We start from the raw sequence: 11,756 nt of genomic DNA on the forward strand, positions 1-11,756 counted from the left end.
ACGATGACCTGGATGACTGAGAACCTTCACAGACAAAGCTTAAAATTAACATTTTACGAAACAAACAGAAAACATTGTAAAGCACAGCATTATTTTTTATGAAGATGCCACATTACATTCAATTACTTTCATTCCTGAACAAAAATAAATATAAAGGTTAAGTGGTTAAATTAGTCTCTGACTTCTCAGAAAAGTCCAATTTCAGCTATAAAAACATAAATATTTGTATTTTCTTGTTTTTATGACAAAAAATTTGTAAATTTGTTAGGCACTGTGTGTGAACCATTTTCCTAATTAATAGAAGATAAAGTTGATAATGATGAAAACTTTTACCATTCACTAATACACTGAAATCCTACATTAGACTTAGTCATTTCGTGTAACACACAAACAGGGCTTGACCCGTCACTGTGCAAAGTGGAGAAAGGACGTGCTTGGACTTGAACCTCACATTTCCACTGTTTGCTGTAATTTTTATGTTTTGGTGGTGTTTTTCCTGGGAGGCTACATGGAAATCATTTTCGAATCTATATTTTTGAATAGTATTCTCATCCCTGAATGCTCTTAAAACATGAATTTATTAGACCACAACCCAATGTAATCCCATCTAATCCATCATTTTATTACTGATGACAGACATGAAAATATTAATTAGCTGGGTGTTATAATTTTGTGAACGTAATTATATAAAAAAGAACATGTTTTTCACTCTATTTGGAAAGATAAGAGGTACAAAACCCCGCAGTTAGTTCAGGGTAATTTCAGAGCATTATGGACAAACTGAGCTATATTAAAAAAAAGGAAAAAAAATCATTATCGCTGTTTAATGAACATCCATTGTCATCCTGTGAGTTTAATATTTATACAATGGAGCAGTGATAAACAAACACTAAGAAGATTACAGATGATTATTTTTCTCTACTTTGTTTCCTTGTTTAAAAGACTATGCTTCCACAGTGTATGCTCATGACTGCACTGAATAAATTAAACAATAAAATGTAAAAATGAAGCTGTCTTTGCATGAACGTGAGTGACTCATTTTAGATAACAAACAAATAATATTCATGTTGATCAGTGAGCTGATGTCATTAATGACATGGGAAGCATAAAGCAGTCAATCTACAAAAAAATATAAAGAAGTAATGGTAATTAAACATATGAGATGAAATTATGTATTAGGGAAATTTTTAATATGTTAAACACTCACTGCATTTGTCTAAGAGAGAGTCTATCCTTGAAAGAGAATTGACATGCCATCGATGTTAGTGGACTCTTCGTGTTTTTGGCAAGAGAGTTAAATCCCTAATCAGTGATGACACTGAGAGATAGCCTGAGGCTTAATCGGGAACAATTAGAAGGAGACTGAATTTTTAAACTCAATTAACAACACCGAAATGAGTGTGGCAGAAAGTGCCACATTGGAAGATAACTTTCTCTTACTGCATGTGAATTATTCAAGGAGGATTTTTTTTCTTATAATATCGATTATTTTTGATGGAAACTGTAAAAGGTTATTATGGAGGTCTTTGGGGAGTTTCAGAATAAATGAAAAATGTGCCGTGGACATTGAATTAATCTTGATTATAACGTTGCTACAATGACCTGTGAATGGGGCGGTCAGGATTTTTTATTTTTATTTTTTTTTACTACATTCCCTTCATTCCCTGTTGAATGGACTTGAATTTAATCGTGATTACATTTACAGTCAGACAGTTAGAAACTGTTCTGTATGAGAGATGTCAAAGTGTAAAAAATGCTGCTTCGTGATCTACTATTAGGCTCTTTTTACAGCAACTCTTTAAGCAGCATTGACTTATGCACCCACTACAAAGATAACATATTTCTGAGCGACTGAGACCTAGAAATTTATCAGACAAGCGTTAAACTTTCAAGCTTTAATTAAAGACACCATCAACAAATGCAAAAGGAAAATTGACCCATGTAAAAGTTGATGAGAAGCAACAGAGAGAACATCATTGTGTTATAGGCCCTTATGTATTTTATTAGATTATTTTAAAAAAAATCAACATGCTGTAGTAATCTTCGTGTTATTGTTATACTGAGAGCGTGTATCCTGTAAAGAAGGCAGGATTGTGGTTTCCTGCAGTGCGTTTTTTGCCCTGCTGTTCTGTGTCTGGTAGAATTATAATTTTGACAGATTTACACACAGTGTGACACACATACAGATGAGTGCAGTTTAGTGATTTCTAAGATATCATTAGTGAGTCTGCATGCGCCCTCCAGCTAGCTGAGCTGACAGTATTGTATGGTATTCATTTGAAGGTCAAAGGGTCACAGGATGTATATAAAAACAAACAAACAAACAAGTGTGGATCACCCAACTAAAGCAGAAAAGTCTAACAATCTCAGAACTCATCAATCATTGTGTTTTTTCCTTGTGTGCAGTTTGCCATGTCAACTAATTCACAAGCTAATGAGGGATCTCTCTGTTTACAAAGTCCAGACACTGACATGCTGTATCATTGGTGGTTTAGCTATTCTGAACTTCACAGGAAACTCAGTGTGCTTTTAAAAACCAAGTGTTTATACGTCAGTTATTCATGTCTTGCCACCGAGGGTGTCTGATGCATGAGTGTTGTCACTGTGACTGCTCATTTTTCGGTTAAAGCTTAAGTGCTTAATGTGGCCTTGCTGGAACGATACTTGGAGAAATCAACACTTTTACCACCACTGCTTTCATATGAATGAAAGAGATGAATATGGATAAAATATTATTGATATCAGTGGTGTTATTGTTTCTGCTTTAGTCACCTTCTTTATCGATTCCCTTAGTCACCCTAACCGTCTGTTACTGATCAGATTTCTGTGTGAGACAAGAAAACGTATACAAGCAATGTTTGTATTATCTTTCAGTCTGAATACTGTTTGGAAACAGCAGAAAAAAAGGCCCCAGTTCTACAGTCCAGAGTTTGATTTCATCATCACTGTTGTGCAATTCCCCGTTGTCAGTAAAACATGCCAGAATTGATAAGAATTAATACGCTTGGAGACGTACAGTTCAGATGGGTTAGAAAATTTGGCATCAAGTTGAGATTTGACATTCTGCATTGTGACACTTATTTGTCACTGCAGCTCTAAAGCATCTAAAACATTAGCTTTTTCTTTCAGAGTTGAGTTTTCTGATATACTGTAACTCCTAATTAAGACATGCAGTATTAACCATAAAGAGCTATAAGCAGGGGTTAAAGTGTGCCTGAACGATCCGGAACGGCATGCCGCCACCTTCATTTAATGAGTAATTAAATCTGACAGGCAGGTTAATGCATATTACTATTGAACGACTTAATTTTTCATGTGCTGCAGCCTGGCATTGCTTTCAGTGATGGCATGGAGATACTTGCTCAGTAATAAGAAAATAATGACATCCCATGGCCTGCTTATAGCTTCCACACATCCTTCACATCCCTGCGATGCGTTCATGGTGCATATGTAAAGTTGCATTTGCAATGCTTAAGCATCTGGCTAGCAATACAGAATACGAACAAGCATAAACAGAGTAACCAGAGTAAAACATGTCAGTAAAACATAGTGTTTCTGCACAGTTTGTCACGAAATGTGCCTATGAGCTCAACGTACAGCTGTTTTCCCAATGCTAATACAGGACTGACAGATGAAGAAAAATATAAAAACAGAACAGAGAAAAGGATGATAGATTATTTTCAGAGCCAAGCACAGCTCAACAAGTGACATGAGACTGGAAATGTAAAGCTCACTTGTAGTGTCTTCATTCATTTTGAAATCAGATATTGGATCTATAGATGATGTGACCCTTAATGGTTTTGTAAAAAATCATGCAAAACATATTTGAACACCCTGATTTCTGCTAATTGGAGGTTGCATGAAAATACCAGGCAAATAGTGGAGGAGTATACTAGTTTAATGCATTAATGTGATTAATTTTAAAGTGATGTACTATTTTAGTGCCTAAAGGTTGGAAATCAGGCATTTAGCTTACATAACATCTTATTGTATCTTGTTAAATTCAGATGGCTAAATCCACAAAGATCAGTGGATACAGGAATATAGAATTTACTGGAGTTCAAGAATCAAGAATTATTTTTATTTTTTATTACTTTGTTGGTAAATCTTAAAGTTATTTCTTACATGTAAATTAAGCTAAATCACTGTCAGATGCTCTATTTTAGCCTACATTGTGTACTTTATGAATGTTTACAGGTCTGAGAAAACTTTCAAGACTTCCTACAAACAAATAACACTTTTTAGATTTTAGGTTAAATTATAATTCCAGATTTTGATGTTCAACACATCCACTAAGTATTTCGTATTAGCTACACACTGTTTGTAAAAATTAGATGTATCCACTGTGCACCACTGTGCTATCAGCTCAAAATACCACATTCTAAACTTTATTCACTGAAGGTTTTAATGTCTGTTTTTAATGGAAGTGGCATTAAAGCACAGTCATTGCGAAGCTGATACCTACCTGATATCTAATATCTGGCATATTTCAAAAGCAGGTATACCTGCTTATTTCAAATCTATCTTATTTCAAAAGCAGGTATACCTGCTTTTGAAATAAGATAAGAAAGTATGCAAGTATGCAAATACTTGCAAAGTATACTTTCTTATTTGCATGGGTTGTTATTAGAGACCTTTCTCAGATGTGTTTACCATTTGCAATAAGCCACTTTCCTGTCACTGCATGTTCTGTGCCAGTAAACCTCTAAGCTTCTGTTATGTACTCCAGATTTGACACTTCATAGACAGAACCCAGCTACTTGTTATGTACAAGGATGGGGTGCTCATTGTCCTTTTCATTTTAAAAAGGTTAGTGAGTGTCATTTACTAGAAAGCTGATTATGGTTTACAATAAGTTACTTACATATGTTCAGAGATATATTTAGTTGACTCCTGTTGTAAATAAAAAACAAGACATTACTCTAACTCAGGTCAGCCTTAGATTTGTGCATGAGATTTGAGTTAAAGCAGTGTTTTAACTCAAATCTCATGCACATATCTAAGTGTAATGGCTGTGGTGTAGTTCATGGTTTAGTCCCTGCCTACAATATTTTTTCATGCCGGTGCTACACATTTAAAAAAGGCTCATTTGTTTGATGTCTTTTAGAATGTAGTGGACTTACATGGAATGAACATTTTTACTTATTCAGGTGTCACAGTGGCAAATCAGAGCTGTAAATAATACCAATAGTGATGGCTGAATTCCAGTTATCTCCTTCAGTTCTGCCTTACTTAGTTATTTTTTATATTGAAATTTTTACTTGATAAAATTTTCATACTGTGAAAACAGTTTAATGAGACAGCAGCAAGAATGCTTAATGTGCTATTAAGTGCATCTATTAATTTATTCAATTCAGTTTTGTTTATAGAGCACCAAATCACAACAACAGTGGCCTCAAGGCGTTTTATATTGTAAGGAAGACCCTACAATATTACATACAGGGAAAAACCTAATAATCATGTGACCCCGTATGAGCAAGCACTTTGGCGACAGTGGGAAGGAAAACTCCCTTTTAACAAGAAGAAACCTCCAGCAGAACCTACACCTATTGCAGCATAACTAAGGCAGGATTCAGGGTCACCTGATCCAGCCCCAACTATATGCTTTAGCAAAAAGGAAAGTTTTAAGCCTAATCTTAAAAGTAGAGATGGTGTCCATCTCCCGAATCCACACTGGAAGCTGGTTCCATAGAAGAAAGGTCTGAAAACTGAAGGCTCTGCCTCCCATTCTACTTTATGAATGTTGATATTTCTTATTATCGAGACAGTTCCCCAAGATGACACACATCATGATTACAATTAGACTTTTTTTTTCCTCTACAGTGTCTTAGGGCCACTGTTGATTAGATGATTCAGCACTGTTAGTTGAGTATTTTGTACTAGATGGACTGGGCTGAGTATTTCAGATTATGCTGGGATTTTGGTGAGATTGGGATTTTTCCAAACAACTATTTCCAGGATCTTGAAGAAGATAGGATAGAGCTGCAGAAGAACACAATGGCTGCCACCACTGGGAGCTAAGGAAACTGAGGTTACAACTCACTCATTAAATTTGGACAGCAGGAGACTGGGAAAGCATTTCTTGGTCTGAATTTCAATTTCCTCTGTGAGATTTGGATAGCAGTGTCAGATTGGGGGGTAAACAATATGAAAACTTGGATCCATTCTGCATTGTATGAGCAGTTTAGGCAGCTGGTGGTGATGTAGTGGTGTAAGAGATATCTTCTTGGCACCCCTGAGTATCAACCCATTTTCATTTTTACACCACACCCTGTAAAAGCACTTTATTTTTTCTGACAGTCTCATCATGTTGTGACCACATTGTACCCGTCATGTGGGCTTTCAGCAGGATAACACACCATGTCACAAAGCTCAGATCATCTCAACCTGGTTTCTTTAATATCACAATGGGTTCACTGTATTGAAATTGACTCCACAGTGACCAGTTTTCAATCCAACAGATCACCTTTGAGATGTGGTGGAATGGGAGATTGGCATCATGATGTGCAGCTTAAATATGGTAGAAATTATACTGACATATGTTGGGCAGTGGGACAGAGAGGATACGTGCTCTGACCCTATTACCTTGAAGGAACTATAAATCACATGTGTATAAGCATCTACTGATAGAGTCATGTTAATGCATGTTAGTTCTCTAAACCATTAAGACAGAGTTATACTGTCATTGTTTCCAGAGAAAACAATTAGGGCATAATTTTGTTTTGCTACAGTGCTTTCAGACTAAAACAACATTTTGAATCCTCAAATTTATTTCCGCTCTGGCAGAAAAATTATACTTAATTGTCTATCGAGTGAACCTTTATCTTTCCTTTTTATCAACACCAGTGAGAGCAAGTTGCATTAGAAATTCCTCTCTCATTCAGACAAAAAAGGCTTTTAATGTGAGTGTTCATTAACTTCCATTTTGCATAAACTTTGCTTTTATTTGTTTTATAATGGGCCACGTGGACGTGAACTTGGCTTCCTGTTTGTGTGAGATGGATAGTTGATGAAAAAGGTTTTGTTATGGATAGAGATAATATATTTGAATGGAAATGCCTTCCTTCTTTGTTTTGTGCAGCACCCGCTCTTTCCTATAAAAGCACTAGATTCCACTTCAGGCTTGTTAGATGATTATGAGCTGCACAATAACACATTCAGCATTGAGGGCCTGGGGTGAAACGTACCCAGTGTCAACTCCCTGCCCCAAACATGTTGACATCAGTTCAGAGGAAAGGGAGTTTGCAGCAATTTACCAGCGAGACCTCTCTACATGGTGTGGGTAATGTTGTCAACAAAGGATCCTCTAGGGTCCACCATTACCTCTGGACATTTTCTTTCATTGGGTGTCTTTTACTCTTTGCTACAGCATTAGTGGGATTGTCTACCTACTTTGAGTTCCATCATATCACCAAACTTGAAGAAATCATAGTTTCTGGGAAAACCTTCCCTGTTATTACATCCTGTAATATAAATCCTCTTAGAAATTCTAAACTCACTGCCTGCGACACAGAACGTCTGAGAGAGATGTGGGGTATACCTGCAAAGCTTACAGGGAACATCACAAGTTCTGTGTATGAGATGAATAGGGAAACTTTGAAATAGCTCAATGGGACCAAAGCAGTGCTTCCATGCTGTGGCCAGTTTGACTGGGAAAAGCTGTACGACCGTTCAGCTCACCGCCTGTGGGACATGGTGAAGTCTTGTCGCTTTGGAAAGACCAGCTGCACAGCTGAAGACTTTGAGTCTGTGAGTAATTTTCTCGCTTGCCTTTGAACTTAATCCTTTCAGTAGAGGTTTTGGCCTTAAGGCTCTCACAGTTGTATGGGAGATATGAATAAACCAAGAAATATGCATATAAACCACAGTGTATTGAAGAATCAAAGACTTTCACCCCTAATTTTTTACCTGGTTTCAGAGTGTGATTGGTTTCATAAGAGATGGACAGTAGAGTTATATACACACCTTTTCTTCCAGTATAGCGAGGACATGCACATTGCCTCAATTTCGTCAAGCTCGCCGGAGACTTTTTTATCTGCGAAGACAGTAACTAGACATCAAAGCGGATTTTTTTTTTCTGTTTAATATCTGCATCGTACTGTAGAATTTCCCCATTTCTCCATTGTATTTTTGGTTAGTTGTATCAGACCTGTGCTGCGTGCATTTTATATATTCTGGAGCATCAGAATTTCTTGTGTTGAAGCTACTTTCAAAGTCAAAATGTCATATCTTTGTATATTTATAAGGCCATATTACTCACATTCTGTGCAGAGAAGTATTTTATCTATCAGCTGCACCAGTCTGCTAGTACAGTTTGCCTCTCACCTGTGCCACATCCTTCGTGTGTCCAATTACTGAAATTCACCTAATGGAATAAACTGGAGTATCTTTTATTTAACCTTTTTTGATCTTCCTGATCACTCCAAGTTCTTTAAATTACAAGCCACATTTAACCATAAAGTTCTTTGTTTTACCTTACTTCTTGCTGGATACATATTTTATTTGATAATCACTACTTATGTGGAGGAATTGTAATACAGTAAGTTCTGATGATTCTTTTAAGTCTGTAGCTTTTATGAAAATCTGTTTTGCATGGAAAACTTCCACATCTAATTTTTTTTTTTTTTGCAGATTAAAATATTTGTATATCAAAAGGAGAACGTTAGAGAGGAGAAACATATCAACTTCTGGAAATAGTATTAAAGCATAGTGCACCAAAGTATGCACGGGGGTGGTGCTAAATTAGTTTAAAATGGGAAATCTAATTGACGAGAGCTATTGCTTGAGAAGCAGTAAAAAAAAAAAAAAGGTTACTCAGATGCTATGGGATTTGTTTCCCCAATACTTATTCTGCGCCTGCAGTCCTCTCCACTAAACTAATTGTATGGTTGGTACCTCATTGTAATAACATAACAAATAAGTGGTGAAATAAAAAAAATAAATAAATGGAAATGCACCATATGAGATTTGCTTTTTCTAAAATATTAATGGGTTTTAGCAGCACTTAGTAACCAAAGTAATAGTCCCAAATGAGTATTTACTACATATGCTCTAAGCCCAATTTGTTCGGATGAACTCTGTGTGTAAACTCTGAAAGTCATCTGACTCTTCACCACAAAGGTTGGGTGGATTATTCTGTGGTATTTACAATCTCTTCCCATTTGATTAGAGATCTAAGAGCATCAAGGAAGATTAACTGAGCCCCTATGGTGTAAATAGCCCCACGAACCTCCTCACATCCACGGCAGCAACTCACAGGGCATTAAGTTGTGAAAACTTTATCGATAGGTTCTGTCTTTGTGGGTTTAATTAAAACCCTTCTCACTTAGAAGGCAGTGTCACTGCTCTGAGATATCTTCGTCTGAAAGGGATTCGGTTTATCATCATATTTGTCACAACCCCATGTTAATATCTGCTAAAATCTTACTGACAATGACAGTTTTGCAAATCATGTGGATGACAGCCATATCTTAAAAATATAACACTGAGGAAAGTGTTATATTTTGCCAGCGAGAAACACTGAATCTTATAAAAATCTGTGCTTTTTTGCTTACTTAATTTAATTTAAAGATGTTAAAAAGTTTGCAAAACACAGCAGCAGATATTACAGTGATGCATGGAGGTGTCACCCTTTAGGGCCAAGTATAAAGTGGAAAAATTGTAAGTTTAAATTATTACTTTGGAGAAGTCGCATCTTATACTCCCCCCGAGCCAGGGGGAGTATGTTGCTCGACACTTCCCATGTTTAAATATACTACATGGGTATTTGCTTCTCTGACCTTGTGGTCTGTGGGTTGTAATTTACCTTTTGGTTCTTAATGTGAAGTTATCTAATCTTCAATTACTCAGATGAAAATTGTGTGCCAGCTTTTTTTTATTCTTCTTACTTTCTCTGCAATATGCATGTATAAAACCGTATTATATAATGAAAGATGGTGACTCTGATAGAACAGTTCGAACATCATTAACTAATGTACACCATTCAACAGATTAGTATCTGTGATGTGAAAAATGCTTTTTCCACATTGCATAAGCTGCAATAAAACCAAGCTTGAATGTTTGAATATTTCACATTTTCTTTATTCTACCCTCTTAATTACCCTTTAAATTACCCACTGATTATTGATCAATAATGTAATTATAACTTACTGAGATGATATGATCTAATTTGAAGTCAGCTTGAAAGGTAGGCAAGCGCACTTAACAATCTGGCAATGAGCGAAACTGGACAGGCTACTGGGCAAGAGAGATGAAGGATCATTTTCCTGTAGGCTTCGATGGACTTCCTTTTCGAAAGTAGAAGAGTTGCCTCCTTGTGGCCAATAGAAAGAATTCAGGTTCCTGGCAATTTTGCATAGAGTCCACTTTTCACATTCAGATTCTACATCTGTCTTTTAGACAGTGTGTGAACACACCCTCTTGGAGAGTCAAACGGTTTTGTAGTTGACTCGCGGTGAACCACTAAATTCAATTTCAAATACTGATTTGATCACTGATTCGGTGAACATGGGGACACTGATGAGTTACTGATTATCTGTGAAACAATTTCAGAATGTGTGAAGAGGAAGTTAGAAGTGTGAGCGTGCTGAGGGAAGAATAAACATGGCATTGGCTATGAGGTGCTACATGTGGCACTACATTAATAATTACTTAATTGACCAATTTTAATGTTCAGCTTGAATTTGCTTTGGTTTTGAAAACAAACAAATGACTTCAGTGTTGGTTGGTGTTTTTAGTTAACTAATGAAGTGTTCTTTGAGCATCCCATCACAGCTGTGTGCAAGATATAGTTATGAAACTTTGAAAGTGAGAGATTAAATTAAAGCTCAGGTCAGATTTATTAGTTTTGCATTTGCATTAGATGGTTTTTTTCCTTTTATTTCATTGGAGCTTATTGGTTTTAATTCAGTTTAGTTTCAGTTATTGTCCAGACTTTATTTTCCTATTTTAGCATTTTTTGTTATTATTGGGAAAAAAAATAGTTTCTGTTTATTTATTGTATGGAGGATGTATGTCAGAGGCAAGATTTTGGAAACTCACTAGAGTTATTATAATAAAACATAGTTTTTTGAAAACAGTTGTCTTGACACCCAAAGTTTAAAAAAATATGGTTCATCAGATAATTTGTGATAACAGTTTTGTTTTGCCAGACTTACAGATGCTAAAACTATTAGCTCTATATTTTAGCTCTAAATGGAAAAAAAAAAATCATTTTTAAATTTTTTTTATTTTAGTTAACTATAATGCTTTTTTAAATATGTGGTTTTAGTTTTTAGTGTAGTTTTAGTTACCTGTAATATCCATGGGTCAGACCTGCGAAGTCTGACTAACACGAGGTTGAAGTAGGGTGGCAATAGCGGATCAATAAAATAAATAATAATTATGATAATAAAAAAGGGGTGAAACCAGTCCAAAATATTTGGCCAGCCATATCGGGGCAGGATTTGTAATTCGCAATTCCTATATATTATCATATAGGAATTGCTTTTTATCATCATAAAAAGATAATGATTTGGGTGCTTGAGTTAAGCCTCTAATTCTTTATATACAGACAAACATTATGTCTGTTAATGTCATGTGCTCTCCCAAGATGAAAGCACATAGTTTACCACATATACGACAAAATCTTGCTGCTGAATATTCAGAAGAAATCCATGTGTCCAGCTTCACTGGCAGGTAAACACAGATGTAATGAATACATTTAAAATGTTGTCATGCTGGGTAAGCATCACTCTTTCCTGCTCAGCAAGTATCCA

This window comes from Perissodus microlepis, chromosome 16 (genome assembly GCF_051167445.1).
Source record: "Perissodus microlepis isolate ML-2025 ecotype Zambia chromosome 16, ASM5116744v1, whole genome shotgun sequence".
NCBI lineage: Eukaryota > Metazoa > Chordata > Actinopteri > Cichliformes > Cichlidae > Perissodus > Perissodus microlepis.